At 40.3% G+C, this 19,487-nt stretch overlaps 1 protein-coding gene across 2 annotated transcripts in view; it reads right to left on the bottom strand.

Moving 5' to 3' along the window:
- Nucleotides 1-18,729, bottom strand: part of calcr (calcitonin receptor) — a 277,357-nt gene extending 258,628 nt beyond the window's left edge. Inside the window, exon 1 of one of the 2 annotated variants that reach the window (XM_087987149.1) lies at nt 17,294-18,729. The gene's annotated coding sequence lies outside the window, so the exon portion shown is untranslated. Of the gene's footprint in view, nt 1-16,893; nt 17,162-17,293 lie in introns of those variants that run through there. The other variant, XM_087987150.1, reaches the window with a different exon arrangement.
- Nucleotides 18,730-19,487: the final 758 nt, after the last annotated feature.

The raw sequence follows: 19,487 nt of genomic DNA, 5'->3' as shown, positions 1-19,487 counted from the left end.
CATCTAGAAGGACAAGGGAAGCAAATACGTGGGAATGCCATCGCCTGCAAGTTCCCCTCCAAGCCAATCTCCTCCTGACCTGAAACAAAATTGATGCTTCTTCACTGTTGCTGGGTTAAAATCATGGAATCCCCTCCCTTAAGGCATTGTGGGTCAACTTATAGCACAAGGACTGCAATAATTCACAAAGGCAACAGATGGTTGTAGGTTGGTAAAACCAGCCAATTTTGAGGAATGGTTTTAAAGTTGGAAAGGATAAGTAAGGAGTAGACAGGTTTAGGGAGGAAATTCCAGAGGTAATGAACTTACTAAGTGTAAGCAGGAGCATCAATGCTAAAAAAAAAATGAAATTAAGGATAATCAATGAGTTAACTTTGGAGGAGCAAAGGTCTCTCAAAAGATTTTAGAGCTAGAGAATATTACAAAGACAAGGGGTGTAATGCCATTGATGGATTTGAAACTGAAGATGAGATAAAATGCAGTGGTACCTAACCTGAAGCCAATATGTAGGTCAATAAGCACTGCTATAATGGATGCGGTGAGTGGGATTTGGTCGGAGTTTTCCAAAGATTCATCTACACAAAGTATGTGCAAATCTAAATCAGACCACTTCAAGTTTCTGGTTACCTAAAGTTTTTCCAGTAACTCAGTTGAGATATTTCGTTAGTATGGATCTAAGTTGTTAAATCCAGAATTTATCATGTTAAATAAAGTTATAAATTCATAGAATTACACAGCAGGGAAACAGATCCTTCAGTTCAACTCACCCGCATCAGCCAGATATCCAAAACTGGTGTGTTCCCATTTGCCAGTATTTGGCCTATATCCATTTAAACCCTTTCTATTCACATACGCATCCAGATTGCTTTTAAACATTGTAATTGTACCCGCCTCCATCACCACCTCTCGCAGCTTGTTCCATGCATACATAACACTCTCTGCATGAATTCTCATTCTGTGCTCAATCAACTGACTTTAGCCACCTTATCAACCATTGATCTCATTATTCCTGAGCTGAAGAAGGACAATCAGCAACATTTCTCACTTCTGCCAGGCATGCAATGACTTCTTCTTCTATGTTGTCATTGGGTTAGGCAGATTTAATCACAGCTATAATGATATCGAGGGTAAACCGACTTACCAACACATATTATCTTAAAAGTAGTTTAAAGAATTTCATGGTGAGAGCAAAACATTATTCTTTTTGACAAAGATCTTGTTGTAGATGTTTCTTGTCATTGATGAAGTAGGCTTTTCTAACAACAATATTAAATTAAATTCAAGGTGGAGCGAGAATAGAAAGATCAGCAGTTTAAGTATTGATCAGTGTGAATGGTCTTACAGAAGACTTTATTTGTTCATGAAGTGAGGGTGGTACTGACAGGATAGCATTTGTTAACTATCTCCAATTCCCAGCGGCTTGTTAAAAAGCAATCACCTTCAGTCTGGAGTCACATATAAGTCAGACCAGGGAAGGATGACAGATTTTCTTCCCAAAAGAACTAGAGGGATTTTTAATGACAATAATTACATGGTCAACATTATGACTAGCGTTCTATCCCAGATTTGTGTTATCTTCAAATTTCACTCTTTACTATAGTGGTACTCAAAACTATGCTTCAGAACATTAGCCTGGGTTTCTGGATCCAGTGACAAAGCATAACATCACTACTTCCCATGCTTTTTGGTGTACAATTGGTGATACATTGATGTACCATTGTAAAACTTGGGGATGTCCAATAAATAACCAAGAAATAGTTTAGAAAATCCTTCTTCTGTCTCCATGGCAAAATTAATATTCAAACCATTCTTCTTTCAAGGAACTCTTTTCAGGAAAGACCTGCTCTTCCAAAGTTTGTGAAATTACTGTGGAATTACCTTACAAAATATTACAAATTATCTTGCTGTAAACATACAGAATGACAACTTGGTTAAGCTATCAGAGTGTAGGAAATAGCCTTTATAAGCATTACAAATGCCTTTGCAAAAGAATGTTGGATCGTCAAAAAAAGGTCAATGATATGTCTCTCTGAGAGAACGCTTTCACAAAATACAATTTGTCCGTTATTTTTGTGGCAGTGCAGTAATTATTCTTCAGGTAACTTAAAGGCATATTTATAGAGACCACATTCAGAATGACAATTCTCACTGTAACTGTGAAGGGTTAAATGTGAACTGAATTGTACTGTTAGTGCAATCGTAATTAAACAAAATATCATAGCACAGTCCTGTCTCATAGCATAACCTTGTTTAAAATACGATGTTGAACAATGCACATTGAAAATACTTTCAAAAGAAAATTGCTAAACTAAGGATTGGGTCAAGACTATGTTTGCAGACAGAATCAAGGGTCTTTGTCACTTGTATGGGTCCTGCAATTCTACTCATTTGCTAAACCAGAATAAATAGCCATGTTGTACAAATAAGCATTTTACATGCTTAAATTCTAATGAGTTTTGATGCTATATCCTTTTCTTCAACAGAATTAAAAATAAGTGTCTACTTCAGTGCACACAGTACTATTTCCAATTAATTAATCTAATGTGAATGTTATTATTGTTTATGCTCGAATGCATAATGACATACACAATTTAACTTTTCAGAACTCACTTGTCATTTTCATGCAGCTTAATAGACTCAACACTAAGGGAGTCCTAACTGACATGGTCCAATGGCAAGTAACATTTCATCCGACAAATGTTAGGCAATGACCATCTCCAACAAGAGAGCGTCTAATGACTTCTAATGATGTTATCATGACTGAGTCCCCCACCATCAACATCTTTGGGACTCCTTTGACCAGAAACACAACCAGACTAGTCACTAAATGCAGTACTAACTAGAACAAATCAGGGACTAATTAATCTGTAGTAAAATTAAGTCATAAATAGCCTCTCTTCCACATAAATGGCACATGTCAGGACTGTAATTGAATGTTCTTCTTATAACTGAATGGGTGTAACTGTAATAACACTGTTCATGCTATCCTTGAAGTAGCTGAGATGGAAATAGACTGGGGCTTATCTCCCTCTGGAATTTGTCTTTGCAAAAGGTCTGGAAAGAAATGCAATGGTTGTTGGAAAGAAATGCAACAATTATTAAGATTTAATGCAAACAGCTCAAAAAGCTGTTTTCAGGAACACACGTTGAGACAAACACTAACTTCTATTAGAAGACCATGAACCTGGTGGAAGATGCTCTTTGAACTGATCAAAACATGTCAGTTATCCAATGTCAATAGTTGTCCATGACGAAGTGTTGCAGACTAGCACATTCAAATGTCCAGCACTGTTTGTTGAGGGAGACAATAAAGCTTGGAGCATTTGCAACAGAGGATCAGTTCAGAAAGGCCACTGTCTAAAGCAGTTCAACCATAGTGTACCAAGGGTTTCCTGACTTCGAACAGTTTGATCTGCGTCAATGGATGCATAAAGCAAGTGTCACATGTATCACAGTTGTATAGAGGCAGCTAAGAGTGCAACATGCTCAATGAAGGAAAGCTAAATACTATTGCACTTTTGTAATGTCCAATTTGAATTCTTTTATATTGTACTTTTAAATATTTTGTGAATAAATTATATTTTTGAAAAGCATTAAAGAAACACAGACAGCAAAGCAATCAGTGCCTCATTCACTATTCTAATCATTTTCCCTTCCAACTTTCATTACTGTACATTTAGGATGCGGTGCTGCAACATTGTCAAGGTTTCTTCAGCAAAACTCCCAAAACCACACCCTTCACCACCAAGAGAAAAAACTAAAGCAAGGTAGCACCCTGGGACCATGTTTTCTTCCTGGTTACACCACTTTCTGACTTGGACATATCGTCATTTCTCCATTATTGTCCGAACAAATACCGTGAGGAAGGAGTGCTGCAAGTCCTACCAAACAGTGGTGTGTGAACACTTTCATCACATAAAGTTGTTCTAGAAGAGCTCAATGACCATCTTCTCTAGGTAAGTGGAAATGGGTAACGCTGACCTAAAGCCTCAAAGTTAAGCAAATTACAACAGAGTGGAGGGGTTATCCTTACCTCCAAGGCAAAAGAGTTGCCTTCAAGTCTTACCTACTCCTGACTTGTTCTATTATATCACAGAGAATGAAATTGTTTCAAATGGAAGACCATCACACAAAATAATGCAAAAACGCCGAATGCAAGATATTCCATTTATTCCTATTGCCATCTTTCTGACCAATTCGAGTGATCGGCAGTAAAGGCAAACGCCATTCATTCATTTAATGGATTATATTTTCAGTGTTTCGCCCTCCCGCTCCCTGGTAGAAGATTCTATCGCAGAGCATAAATCCTTTCCGTTTAATATTGGTTGGCGAAAGAGGTGGTAAGTGCTAGACTCGTGGCAGTTCATAAAATGTCCAGCACAGCCATCAGGCTGAAAGAACCGCTTATTCGGAGCGACCTCATCAATTGCGCCCATTGTGCCAGTTCACGGCAACAGTCAAGAGAACAAGCCCATACCGCCCCCTTTTGGTGCCCCGCCGGGCCCTGGATAAATCCACGTCAATCTCGCCATCCCTGCTTGAATCAGCTCTAAATGCACTTTAAATAATGGCTTTAAGGCAAACTGTTATTGTAAGGTGATGATTCATTCCATTGTTAAACTTTAATCCTGATAGTAAACGGAAGAGAAATGTAGAGGTCAGAATGATTCCTTTTCTCTCTCATTTTTCTGAAATTTCAGTTTGGAATTTAAAGCACATTTTTGGCGCTATTTCAGGTCTAACACACATTAACGCAGAGCAATTTTACCGCCAAATAGATTCCAAGTCACACACACACACTTATACACTGTCTCTCACAGACACTCACAACCCCTCACCCCAGACACGCACACACAAAGACCCACATGCACACATATACATATACGTTTGTGTGGGGTGAAGTTGTACTTGCAAAGTTACATTGTACTTTACTCAAAAACTGCATGGATTCATGTAAGACTGTTAACTCACTTTTTAAGATTAGAATCAGTCTAAACATTATGGCACAGACAGGGAACACAGGGGGCTAACACCTTCAACAGATTATCTGGCTGACACCAATTGTTACAGTTAACCTGAGAATGTATCTTTTAAAAAAAGTTTTGTGATTTACACATGAAACAAGTGAAACTGACATGGTATTCGAACAGATGAAAGACTCAACAAACAATCAAGGTATTTTTCAATGTATAATTTCAGTTACATCACACTGTAAACTTTTGCTATAAATTCTGTGTCCTCTACAACCACCTGATGAAGGAGTGGTGCTCCGAAAGCTAGTGTGCTTCCAATTAAACCTGTTGGACTATACCCTGGTGTTGTGTAATTTTAAACTTACTAAAAAGAAGCTACTTGTTCTGTGAGTCACTAAAACTAGCCTTTCCTGAGTCTGTTTTAAATCTTGATCATTTTAGTAGTTTGGAATCAAGTACAAACTATTTACAAAGAGTGGATGAAATATAGTATATGCTTATCACTTCTGACCCAATATTAAGAATTGTTGCATTTTTTTTAGTTTATTATTGTCAGACCATTTACTGATGCTAAGCACAAATATCACCTTGCTGCTTTACAATATCCTTTCAATCAACACTGACCATTGTCCTTTGTTCCGTGTAATTTCACATTCCACTCCACCAATCTCCAAATCCAGTGCATCATCCTTCACCACTTTCGTCAGTCAGACCCTACCATCATACATACATTTCCCTCCCCATCCCATCTGCATTCCATCATGCCCTCTGTGACTCCCTCATTAGGTCCACACTCCCCACTAACCCCCTCTCAACTCGTGGTACCTTCCCTTGCTGCTGTAAGGTGCAAATCCTATGCCCACACCTCCTCCCTCACCTCCATCCAAGGCCCCAAGGATCATTTCAAATCCGGCAGAGATTTACTTGTATATTCTCCAACCTTATCTATTTTATCTGGCGCTGTCAATGTGGCTCATCTACATTGGAGAGACCAAGCACAAACTCGCTGAATGGTTCAGGAAACATCTCTGGTGTGTATGCACCAACCAACCCACTTCCCATGGCCATTCACTTCAACTCCCCCTCCCAATCCCCTAAGGACATATCTGTCCTGCCTACACAATACCACACACTCGAACTGGAGGAAGAACGCCTCATCTTCCACCTCGGGAGCCTACAACTACATGGCATGAATATTGAATTCACTGGTATCCAAGTCTCCCCTTCTCTTTCACCATCCCAAATTCAACCTTCTGACTCAGGTCAGCCGTCTTGACCTGACCTACCTGTCCATCTTCCTTCCCACCTAACTAATCCACCCTTCCTACCAACCAAACACTATCACCTCCTACCTTCACCCACCTCTCACCTACCTGTCCCCTAGCCCCATCTCCCTTCCCCCCCCCCCCATTCATCTCTCAACCGCCTTCTTGCTCCCAAGTCCAGAAGAAGGATCCTGCCCGAAACATCGACTCTTTTGCTCCTTGGATGCTGCCTGACCATGCTTTTCCAGTACGACGCTTCATTGACTCTGATTTCTCCAGCATCTGCAGTCCCCATTATCTCCATGTAATTAAAATGCAATAGTTTGTAAATGCTTTAAGAAATAGAATGGTTGTGAACATCAGTGAGGCTTACCCCTTATATTGTTTTTCATTAGTCTGGTGCCTTGGCAGCTTGATGGGCAGAGACACCTATGCAGCAGGCAGTGGTACAGCCTCCTAACTTATAATAATCATTTGGAGATGCCGGTGTTGGACTGGGGTATACAAAGTTAAAAATCACACAACACCAGGTTATAGTCCAACAGGTTTACTTGGAAGCACACTAGCTTTCGGAGCGACCACCACCTGATGAAGGAGCGTCGCTCCGAAAGCTAGTGTGCTTCAAATTAAACCTGTTGGACTATAACCTGGTGTTGTGTGATTTTTAGCTTATAATAGTGAGAGACCATAGACTTTTTGTGGAAAAGCAGCCAACATTATCAAGGACCTCTCCCACCCCGGTTATTGCCTCTTCTGACCTCTGCCATCAGACAGAAAATGCAAAAGCTTAAGCACATGTAACCAACACGTTCAAGAACAGCTTCTTCCCCGCTGTTATTAGATCTCTGAATGGACCTCTCAAATTTCAAATCTAACATTGATCTTGCTTTCTGTGCACCTTCTTTGCAGCTGTAACTTCGTATTCCTCACTCTGTTCTATCACTTCCTGTTAGCCATCATAATATCAATCATCTCATTCTCAACTCTGGAATCTGCCTCCTCAGTGATGTTCTTTGTTTCATTAAAGACATAAAGGATTTCCTGAAAGTAGATATCAGTTTTTTGATCATCACCTACAAATTGACTATGCTGTCTCCTCAAGGATCCTACCTTAATTTAAACAATTCTTTCTTTTACTGATAAACTTGCAGCTGTAACTTTGTATTCCTCACTCTGTTCTATCACCCTATGATCTTTGAACGGAATGATCTGCCTGTACTGTCCACAAAAAAAACTTTTCATTGTACTCAGGAACATGTGGCAGTAATAAATCAAATCAAAAAACCATCTTTAATGATACAAATAGGCGATTTCCCAACCTCAGGCATAAAAAGTGAACAATGAAATTAAGTGGAGTGCATGGTGAGGAGTGAATAAATAGGAATTTGATGTGTTGTCAGTGTGTGAGAGATTTATGCATCTTCTGGTCCTATATGTAACACTGCCACTTCAGTATGTGCAGCAGTCCACAACAATCTCCTTTTAGGACCACAGATAAGTTGGTCTAATTCCAGTACTCCTGGGAGAGTGTTTCTGAACTTGATGCTAAAAATTTTAATCCTATTTTGATGAGGCTCCTGCCTGTTCTAGATTTCCAAAACCAATGTGAAACATTCTTTAAGTTCCATGAAGCAGAGTGAATACAAATGAGTCTTCATTTAGTCATTATAATCTAATGGCCAACTTTTGGAAATGGTTTTGATTTTAGTGTTTTTGGTATTCTAATTTTCCTTTAAATTACAGAAATAGAAATAATTTAATCAATTACTATTCCTTTTGTATTTTAATAAACCAATGCATTGCTGCTAAGATCAAATGCATGTCAGCTTCCCATAGCTTGATCTGCAATGGTCATTCTATTCACTGTTCCTATGAGTTATCTTGAACTGCACTGAAAAAAAATGGATTGGATGAGGAAAGTATTGAAAGGATTAATAGTGACCCAGTGAGGTGTGATACTGAAAGAAATTGACAAACAGGACTGCGGGATGTGTATAGTTATAAATAAGCAAACTTTACTAAAAGTGAAGAAATCTACCAGTATTTCAGAATATCATGAAAGCAAAAAAGAGACTAGAGACTAATTAATATTGAAGAAGGGGGTTGATTAGAACTCTAAATGAAATAAGGCAAGCATTGAACAAGAGTAAGAAAAAAGATGAGACATTAAGGACAAGTGAGCAAAGCTGTGAAAGACTATGAAGCAAACATTCAAAATACTTAAATGAACATGCAGATAATCTTCAAGTTTACCAGTAAAAGAATTGTTTAAATTAAGGTAGGATCGTTGAGGAGACAGCATAATCAATTTGTAGGTGATGATCAAAAAATTGATATCTACTTTCAGGAAATCCTTTATGTCTTTAATGAAACAAAGAACATCAGTGAGGAGGCAGATTCCAGAGTTGAGAATGAGTGATTAATATTATGATGGCTAACAGGAAGTTTTAGATAAATTATTTCAGCTGAAAGAAGATAATGCAGCAGAGTTAGAGAGAAAAGAACTAAAGATGAACATTGTATAGCACTGAAAATTACACTTTAGATTTCTGTTATCAATGGGTGGCTGCTGAGGTCAGTATGGTACCCAGTTTTTAAAAAATGAACTAATCTGACTCCTTAAATACCATTAATCTTAATAACTAATGGGAAAATTATTATCTTTCATTAAAAAATAATTTAGTAATTTGATACAACCAAGGAGATTGCTAGAACATTTCTGAAGGCAGTTGAGAATAAACCACAGTTGTGTGGGACTAGACTCTCATATGGATTTGACTGAGCTCAGGATTAAAACAATGCAGCAGCTTTATTGTCACTTGTACTGGTGACAGCTTTTTTCTTCTCCAGATCCTTCAAACTGAATTGTATTTTCCTAATGGGCACAGGAGAATCAAAATGCATATTTTCTCAATTATTAGTCTAAGATGATATTTTACTAATACAGTGACATTACCACTATGTTACAGTGTCATCCATCTAGGAAAGCATGAATAGCAACTTGTACAGGTTTCCAAAAACATAATCGTACTTGAGAAATATCATACAATTGTTTGAGGAAGTAATTGGGGGTGGCATGGTGATTCAGTGATTAGCACTGCTGCCTCACAGCACCAGGGATCCAGGTTTGATTCCTGCCGCAGGCAACTGTCTGTGTGGAGTTTGCACATTCTTGCTGTGTCTGCATGGATTTCTTCCGGGTGCTCCGGTTTCCTCCCACAATCCAAAGTTGTGCAGGTTAGGTGAATTGGACATGCTAAATTGTCCATCGTGTTAAGTACATTAGTCAGGGGTAATGGTAAGGGAATGGGTCTGGGTGGATTACTCTTCGGCGGGTCGGTGTGGACTTGTTGGTCCGAAGGGCCTGTTTCCACACTGTAGGGAATCTAATCTACAAAAATGGTAAATGACGGAAATACAGTTGATAGAAGAAACTTGACTTTTGGGAAGATATTTGAAAAGCTGCCTTAACAGAAATTATTTTGAGAATATTAAAAATGAGGAATTACAGGAAGGGTACTAAACTTAATTAAAATGCCTTGAACAGATATATTAAAGATTAGAGTAAAGTGTGTTTTTCAGTAATAATTGGATGTGAGTCATAATGTGTGGTAGAGTTCTTGAGCCAAAGACAGAAATTGATGGAAAATCTCAGTAGGTCTTGCAGCATCTGTGGAGAGAAAGCAGAGTTAATGTTTCGGGACCAATGACACTTCTGTGTTCTGAAGAAGGGTCACTGGACCTGAAACATTAACTCTGCTTTGTCTCTACAGATGCTGCCAGACCTGCTGAGTTTTTCAGTGATTTCTGTCTTTGTTTCTCATTTCCAGCATCTGTAGTTCTTTGTTTTTTTTTTGAGTTCTTGAGCCACTTCTGTTCACAATGTATATAAATGCTTCCGGTGATTGCCTAGAATAAGGGCTGATGTTAAATTTCCTAAATGAATGTTGCAGTTCTACAGAACCTTACAAGGCCACATTTGAAATATTGTGTGCAGTTCTGGTTACCACACTATCAGAAGGGTGTGGAGGCTTTGGGGGGGGGGGGGGGGGGTAGCAAAAGAAGGTTTACTTGGATGTTGCCTGGTTTGGAGGATATTAGTTATAAAAAGAGATTGGACAAACGTGGTTTGTTTAAACTTGAACGTCGGTAACTGAGTGGAGACCTATTAGAGGTCCACAGAATGATGAGAGCCATGGATAGAATGGATAGTCAGAGCCTTTTTCCCAGGGTAGAAATGCCAATTTCTAGGGGATATTGGTTTAAGGTAAAAGTGGGAAAGTTTCTAGGAGATGTAAGAGGCAAGTGTTTTACCCAAAGGGTGGTAAGTACTGGAATATACTGCCAGAGGAGATGGTAGAAGCAGATACAGTAGCAACTTTTAGGAGGTATCTTGACAGATACATGAATTGATAGAGGGAATAGAGGGATATGGACCTCATTGAGGCAAATGGTTTTTAGTTAAGAAAGGCATCATGCATCTGCACAGGCCTAGTGGGCCGATTGGCCTGTTCCCCTGCTGTGCTGTTATCTGTGCTTTGTTCTTTGAATTCAAAGTAGATTTTCTTTCTTAGAAACTACAAAGGTACAATGATAAATTAGGGGTATAGGCTTTTAAGTGGCAGCTGGAAAGTAATATTTGTAAGTGCAAGATGATGCATTTTGACAAAGTAAGGATAGTAATTATTACACTGAATAGAAATAGACTCAGAACTTGAGAAAAGCTGAGGGATTTGGAGGCTACAGGTTCACAGAACATTAAAGGCAGCAATTCAGGCTGATGGCCTGTAAATTAAAGCTAATGGATTTCAAGATTTTATCACAAGATGTATAGAATAATCCCAGTGTACTGTGGACAGTAATGGTCACAACACATTAGGAGGGCTATATAGGCTTGAGAAAGAGTTGAATGCAGTTTTACCAGAATGCTGTAAGTTATGGCAATATAGAAACGAAAGGAAGACTTGAAAAATCATTGACATTTTTAACTAAGTTTACTATCCACACTGTAATTCCCTAACCTTTAAATTCCATAAAATTCTCTATTGTTGTACCTTTTCAACCACCTTCTTAAACATGTGTTTTACATCAATTGCCAATTGCAGAGTAATACAATACAATTGTCTAAAATTATGAAATAAGACATGGGAAATAAAAGCAGACTGTTTCAATATTTGAGGATTCCAGATCAAAAATAGAAAATTGAAACCAGAGAGCGGAAGAAATTTATTTAGTGAGGCTGTAGCTCTCATTAATGGTTGAGGCAGAAAACCTGTCCGCACTCCGGATTATCACACTCTCAAAGATGCCCCATTCTCATGTCCAAAATGCACTGGTAACAAAATGAAGACAGAGAATGATGTCAGGCAGAATAAGATGATTTTAAGCAAGCCGCTATAGAAATAGCTCTAAAAAGTCAACAGGGCAGAAAAATATTTAAATTGGATGATAAGTGGGCAGAAATCTATGAGCTGTTCCTATATTGTAACTTCTATGTACTTATGTGAACAAAACACTGGATAGTCCTCTTTAACAGATATTCTGGAGATAGGTTAGTAAGTCTAACCTTAAATGTGCCTTAAACATTAGAGTTCAATGGGCATCCTGGACTTTCAGCTTCTGAGGATATTCAGGTCCACAGTTTTCTGCTGGCATCCATTTAAATAATTTCAGTGTTTGTTGACTTTTTTGAGCTTTTTCTGCTGTGGTTTACCAAAAATGTTATATCCTACCTGACAACTTTCTTCCCCTTCATTTAGCTAACACTGTTTTCTCTAAGTTAGGATGGGACATCTTTGAGATTATGTCAATATTTGGAAGAAAAATGTAATAAGCACATCCATGCAATATTACAGCTGCCTGGCTCAATGAATGAATCAACAAACACAAATATAAACCAAACTTATCCTAAAAGAAAAATGTTCATAAGTTTATAGTTTTGTTATATAACACAATTGCACTGGTAAAAGCAGCTTGATATAAACATGTGTGCAGTTGGGAGTGATTGTTTTTGATTTGTAGTATAATTGTATATGGTTTCTGATGTTGTGTAGCACCAACATGGTGCTGAATATGATAGACCTATAGCAAATCCTGTAACTTAAAAGTAAGCATCCATGATGCATTGTGGGTCATCAGTAGCAACAGCAGAAATTCAACAATAATTTGCAACCTTGTGATCCATCATATTCCTCATTACCACTGAGTCAGTGTATTAACCTTGAAAGTGAAACAGAACTTGGCAGGAGCAGTAGCAGGTATAATTAAGAGGGAAATACAAACCTGATGATGATACAGAGGAATATGTGCATGCCAGACAATGGTAGCAAGTATGCAATAGAACTGATTAATCTCACAAACAAAAGATTAAAGTCCTGCATCCTGCCAAACCCAATCATGAATATTGGACAATTAAATACCTGTAAATACTCAGGGCAGGAGGCTCCTCAAACATTTCCATTTCCAATTACGTAGAGTCCAATATATCAGAGCCAAAGTCAAAACTGAAGCATTTGTAACTAACTTCAGCCAGAAGTGCTCAGAAAAATAATTATTTATGGTCCCAAGCAGCACAGATGCCTGACTTCAGCCAACTTACTTCACTCTATCTAATATCAAGAAACAGAAGGCATTCGATACAGCACAGGCAATAGTCCCAGACAACATCAAGACAATAGTACTGAGGAACTAAAAGAAAAGTACTATGGATGCTGGAGATCCAAAATAACAACACAAAGTGCTGGAGAAACTCAGCAGATATCCACAACAACTATGGAGAGAGAAACAAAGTTAATATTTTGAGCCTGATATTACTCTTCTTTGCAATGTCTTTGATCTGTTCAGAATTCATTTCCCCCTCAGGATGGTGTGTAGCTTGGAGGGGAAAGTGCAGTGATGGTATTCTCATAAGTCTGTTACCCTTGTCTTCCTGGTTAGCAGAATCACAGGATATGGAAGGCATAGTCAAATGAGCCTCGGTGAATCTTGTGGATAATACACACTGCCACCATTATGCATCAGTTGTGAAGAGAATGAATGTTGAAGGTGTTAGATGGGGTGCCACTCAGCTGAATAAAACCACTGCTGAAAATATGTCACTGGAAAAGCACAGCAGGTCAGGCAGCATCCAAGGAGCAGGAGAATCAACGTTTTGGGCATGAGCCCTTCTTCAGGATTCGTGAAGAAGGGCTCATAGCCGAAACGTCGATTCTCCTGCTCCTTGTATGCTGCCTGACCTGCTGCGCTTTTCCAGCAACACATTTACAGCTCTGATCTCCAGCATCTGCAGTCCTCACTTTCTCCCTGAATAAAACCACTAACAAGCCAAAAGAAATGAATCCAGATGGACCACCCTGATGTCCACCTAGAAAAGAATGTAGCTAATGGGAATCAGAGGAAGTCTCTGCTAGCTGGAGTCATAACCAGCACAAATGAAGATGGTTGTAATCCTTGAACAGCTGTCATTTCAGTAAAAGGATATCACTGCTGGAGGTCCTAGAGATAGTGTCCTCGGTCCAACCTTTTGCCGTTGCTTTCACCTTCCCTCCATCGTAAGTTTAGAGCTGGAAATGTTCACAGTTGAATGCACAATGTTCAGCACCTTTTGCAATTTCTCATAATCTACTAAAGCAGTGTGCTTCATATGCAGCAGGATCTAGACAACCTCTAAACTTGGGATGCTAAGCAGCAAGTAATATTCAAGCAACACAAATGCCAAGTAATGACCATCTCCAATAAAAATGAATCTAAGTTCCTCCTTGAAACTCATGGCATTACCACCACTGAATATCACACTGTCAACATCGTGGGCATTGCCATTGACAAGAAACTGAATTGATAAGCCATTTCATTACAATAGCAAGTCAGAGGCAAGAGATTCTGTGGCAAATTACTAGCCTATTTTCTCCCCATTGCCTGCCTACACAAGTTAGGAGCGTGATGGAATATTCTCATTTTGCTTGGATGGGTGCAACTCCAACTGTACTCAAAAAACATAAAACTAGAAAATTTCAGAGTCAATTTGATTGCTGCATGCCTGGAGCAAATGTAGATCAGACTGGGAAGGAAAACAGATTTCCTTCACTAAAGAACATTAGTGAATTGGATGGGGTTTGCCATTAAGCTAGTTTCTTTTAAATAAAACCTCATTTTTTAAAAAAAATTGAATTTAAAGCACATAGGATTCAAGCCAATGTCTTCAGCGGATTACCCTGCGGCTCTGGATTATTAGGCTAGTGATATTACCACTATACTGACAAAAAAATGACTATTCTAAATAAAAAGGCAAATATTCTGGATGTTGATAATCCAAAGAGTCATACTAGACCTGAAACGTTAAATCTGTTCTTTTTATTCATAGATGCTGCTAGACCTGCTGAGTTTCTCTAGCATTTTCTGTGTTTATACTAAAAGTACTCCGTTAACTACGAAAAACTTGGAATTCTGAGGTCATGTCAGGTGATATTTAAATACAAATAATTTATATCTTAAAATAATGAAAATATTAATCTTGGTCCATGTAGATGGGTAGTTTGAAATGTGCAGGTTAGGAAGAACCAGGGGACAAAATTATAATATATATAGCACTATATATATAAATAGCTATATATAACAACGTTAAAAATCACACAACACCAGGTTATAGTCCAACAGGTTTATTTGGAAGCACTAGCTTTAGGTGATTCACCACTTGATGAAGGAGCAGTGCTCCGAAAACTAGTGATACCAAATAAACCTGTTGGACTATAACCTGGTGTTGTGTGACATTTTAACTTTGTACATCCCAGTCCAACACCGGCATCTCCAAATCATATATGCAACGATATATATAAACTGTAGTATGGGGTCAGCATGCCGCTTTTGGTATGTAGATTTTTTTTAAAAAATGTAGTTGGCTGTAAACATCAGCAGCAGCTTAATTCTGAAAGTTTACATGGACAGGTTATTTCTGTATATATTTCGGCAGTCTGAAACAACAACACGGAGTGACAGGGAATCGTTAATAATGTGCAATCAAAATTGAAGCATCAAACGAGTGCAGAGTGAAGGGAAAGACCTATGTGCAATCATAGGGAATTGAAAAAGAGTCAGTAAACAGCGTGACTAATTTGAGGGAAGGCTTTTATAGCACCGGCAAGGCTTTGGAGTTTATGCCATAATATTTTTTATTGTTCCACATCTGCATTCCTTGGTTTGTTTCCATCGAGATGTTAAATAGCTGTCAGCCCGGCAGTCTGGAGACACCCTACTGCTTGGTGCTGCTGAAACTCATTCGCTGAGTCTTTTATTTCTTGAATGGGCTTACTGATCATTTCAGGGCAACATTGTATCCTTTAGATACGTGGCCGAGCGGTATCGTAAATAGACTCAGTCTATTAACTTTGTTTTGCATGAATGCAATGTAAACCATTGCGAATGTATTTGAGTTAAACATGGGAGCTGCCTCCAGATCTGAGTCCGAGACTGGAGGCGAATAGTAAACCCTCACTTACAAAAACAGCCAAGATAATGGCTCAGGAGGAACTCTGGCCAGATGAGTAAGGTCCTGCCTTTGTGCTCAGCACGAATGACTCAAACTGCACGGGAGATGCCTGGTTTGCAATTTTCGGTATATGACATAAAATCGTTCCAAGTCTCTTAATTGCCATCCTTCCCCGTGCCTGGAGTTTGCATTTCTACAGCTGCCAGTTAGTAGTCCAGGATTTGATAAAGATCTATCTATAGGTGACCAGGGAAAGGCGAGCTCATAAGACGGTCTGCGTAAAGATTTGTTTGCGGGTCGGCTCCGGATCTCAGCAATAAACAAGATGATAACCTTTACGCGTTTTTCTTAAATAAAGTGCCATTTCCCACTTGTTTTGCTCTTAATTAGGTAAAGAACGCTTTCAATTTTTCGCAAGATTGCAATATTTTAACAGTTCGGTTAAACATGCCTTTACAGCAATTATTTTACCACACTTATGGATTTCTTTTTCTCTCGCAATATACAGGAAGGCAAGTTTACAGACAGTTTTGAAACTGGGCCTGCCATGTTGTTGATTTATTTGTTGGTTACGGGACCAATCGGGCGGGTGAACCAAAAGTCAGGCATCGTCGAGTTGAAATCGAGACCGTTCTCACTTGAAAGACCTCAGTGGCGAGTAAAACACGACCCATTACCGCTTCACTTCCAAAACAACCACTGCTACAACGAAGTTCTGACTTTTGCGAGTTAAAACAGCGAGCAAATAAAGATGTAACTTCAAACACAAATCTTATTTGGCGGTTTCTACTTTGAAGAGTGTTGAATATTCTGCCCGCTAGCATCCAGACCTTTTAATAAAGCAATCCTCCCCCACCCACCCTGCTCTCCCAGCAGTATAAACTAAAGCCTGCTGTCAAAGTGCTCATCAATGGAGCTGACAGTTCGCTATAGAAACAAGGATCAGTGCTACTGCTTGCTTTAACTTTATATTCCGCTTTGCTGGAGGCGAAACTTTTGGCTCATGGAGTGAGTGATCGCACGGATCTGCTGCCCGATGCTATACAGTACCCGCAAAACAAAACACCACGGCTTCTTTTTCGGGCGTAGCGTTAGCGAATCCGATAGTAGCGAGAGCTGGACCCAGCGGGTATGTGCAGGACAACGACCGCTTTGAATGCGGAGTTTTGCTCACCAATCTCTTTCAGGGACTGTGCTGGCTGGTGCTGTCCCAGTTTCAATGGCCTGCCTGCTCCTATTTCACATTTCGATCGTGTCTCGAAGCCAACAGCTTTCCCTAACTGTCCGTGCTTTCCTAGTTGAAGGAGTCAGCCTCAGCTGCCCCCGTTGTATATAGCAAGTTAATTAACAGTATGCTGCCCATTTCAGTGTGGCACCAATCCGCTCGATCTCTGAAATCTTGACCCATTCCAGATATTTCAGAGTGGAAACAGACCCTTACACATTACAATCACCTTCCAAATGGGACTGACGGTGCGTCTAGCGTCTGTCCCCCACTCCCCCCACCCCCCTCCCTCCGACTATGGCTTTACATTATTTGAATAAGAAACTTTAAGAAAATGGAGAATCGTTACCGACTGGATCCTCGCTCTGAAGATGCGCTGAGTTGCGGTGGCAGTTCTCAAACGGAATAAAGGCTAGTAGTAAAAAGCTGCATCTTCCTTTCTCCCTCTCGCCCTCCTCCTCTCCACTGATGAGAAATCCCAACTGATGTGAACGCTCCTTCACGTAATGAATAAAGGGGAGCTGAAATGCAATGTTCCGTGGGGTTCCTGTAATTCCAGGAGCTATATTAGCTATTTTCTTCTCGTTTTCTCCCTCCCTCTTCTCTGAGCTGTCCTGTTTCGATCCAGTAGGGTCCCGCTGTGTGAGAAGCTGAGCTGAATGAATGCTTGTGACTGGAGCGGTCTGCCTCTCCTTGTCGTTGGTGTTGCCTGCGGAATGAGACTGACCTCCCTTTCCCAGCCTGGCTACAATTCCCAAGCGCCTCCGCTCACCGCAAGCCCGGAACAGGTTCCTATTCACATGTACGGACCCCACAGGAGCTTGTTTCTCTATCAGCGGCTGCGGCCCGGCTCCAGCCACCCTGCTCTGGAGACGAGAGCCCCGTTCTCTGACAAAGGGCCACGAAAGCAGTTAATAATGCGGAGATATTGGGGAGGAATTTGTATCCTAACAGACAGAATGCCATTACTACATTGCAGGGGCTCGATTCTGGATCATTAGATCGTAGCGATCTGCCGTTACTTTTGTCAAATAATAGGGTGGCGGAGGGTCACATGCATATCGACTTATTGGAGATGCGGTTTGTTAGATATCGTGTAATGAAGAAGTTTAAATAACTTAGCAGATTCCCAATAGATGAAGATTGGACTGGGAGAGTAAGCTGCAGACCCTATGGTTGCATGATGTAATAGGCACTAGCAGTTCCCAATATGTTTGTGGCTGTAATAGACTTCAATACCAGTATGGTTTTAGTGAATTTGTCAGCCTTATTTTAAACAAGTGTTTTCAGTATAAATCAAACTCCGGGCGGATTTCAGTCCTGAGCTTAAAAATGTGTTGCTGGAAAAGCGCAGCAGGTCAGGCAGCGTCAAAGGAGCAGGAGAATCGACGTTTTGGGCTTATGCTGCCGGACCTGCTGCGCTTTTCCAGCAACACATTTTTAAGCTCTGATCTCCAGCATCTGCAGTCCTCACTTTCTCCTAGTGGATTTCAGTTCTGGCCTCATTTTGTTCATGGCGATATTTAAACGTAGAATTCTTTCCCCTGCATATTTTATAGGGCCGACACTGAACTACCTAGATTCCTACAGTTCCTTCCTTACTGATACCTTAACGATTGGCAAGTTCTCTAATTTTACTTTCCAAGCGGAATTCTTCGCCATTTATCAAGTCGTACTTTGAAGGCACATCTCAAAGGAAAAGATTGACCGTCTACGGGTGATGCTACTGGACTTTTTGGGGAGCAGTTCAGCCACTAACCGCTAAACATGTCCTAGTTTGTGTGGAAGATGTTGGATTGGGATTGTGGGTGGGTCAAAAAGATTTCACACCAAAGGTGGACACCACAGGCATGCGCCATTTCCCCAGAATGCCAAGACCATCTCTGGCCAAAGCGGTGAAGGGCTCATCTCGCTGAGAGGCAGCTCCATTAGGGAGAGCGAGAAAGCTGAACAGCTTCAGCTCCCACCAGCCAGTTCAGTCTGGCTCGACACGCCAGGCTAGGACCGAACTGAAATAAAAACATAACATTTCACATCTGAGCTGGGAATAGGAGTGGACTTTGGGCAATCTCGGCGAAGCTGTGATCATTATCTACGATTCTTCCCAGGGGCTGAAAAACTACGCCATGTTCTTCGTGACCTGCAACACACTATCAATGAGGATGAGCACCTCACCAAGACCTTCCCCACACCTCCACTACTTGCCTTTAATCAACCGCCAAACCTCAAACAGATCATTGTTCGTAGCAAACTGCCCACCACTATTACGCGTGGGAACACCTCCCACTGTGTACATGGCAGGTACTCGTGTGACTCAGCCAACATTGTCTATCTTATACGTTGCAGGCAGGGATGCCCAGAGGTATGGTACATTGGGGAAACCGAGCAAAGGCTACGGCAACGGATGAATGGGCACCGCACAACAATCAACAGACAGGAGGGTTCCCTCCCAGTTGGGGAACACTTCAGTGGTCCAGGACATTCAGCCTCGGACCTTCGGGTGACCATCCTCCAAGGTGGACTTCTGGATAGGCAGCAGAGGA

This window comes from Chiloscyllium plagiosum, unplaced genomic scaffold (assembly GCF_037043375.1).
Source record: "Chiloscyllium plagiosum isolate Xiang-an unplaced genomic scaffold, Cpla_swu_hap1 HiC_scaffold_5, whole genome shotgun sequence".
Classification (NCBI taxonomy): Eukaryota; Metazoa; Chordata; class Chondrichthyes; order Orectolobiformes; family Hemiscylliidae; genus Chiloscyllium; species Chiloscyllium plagiosum.
Note: the sequence above shows the minus strand (reverse complement) of the source record. Positions and strands in the feature narration are given on the sequence as shown.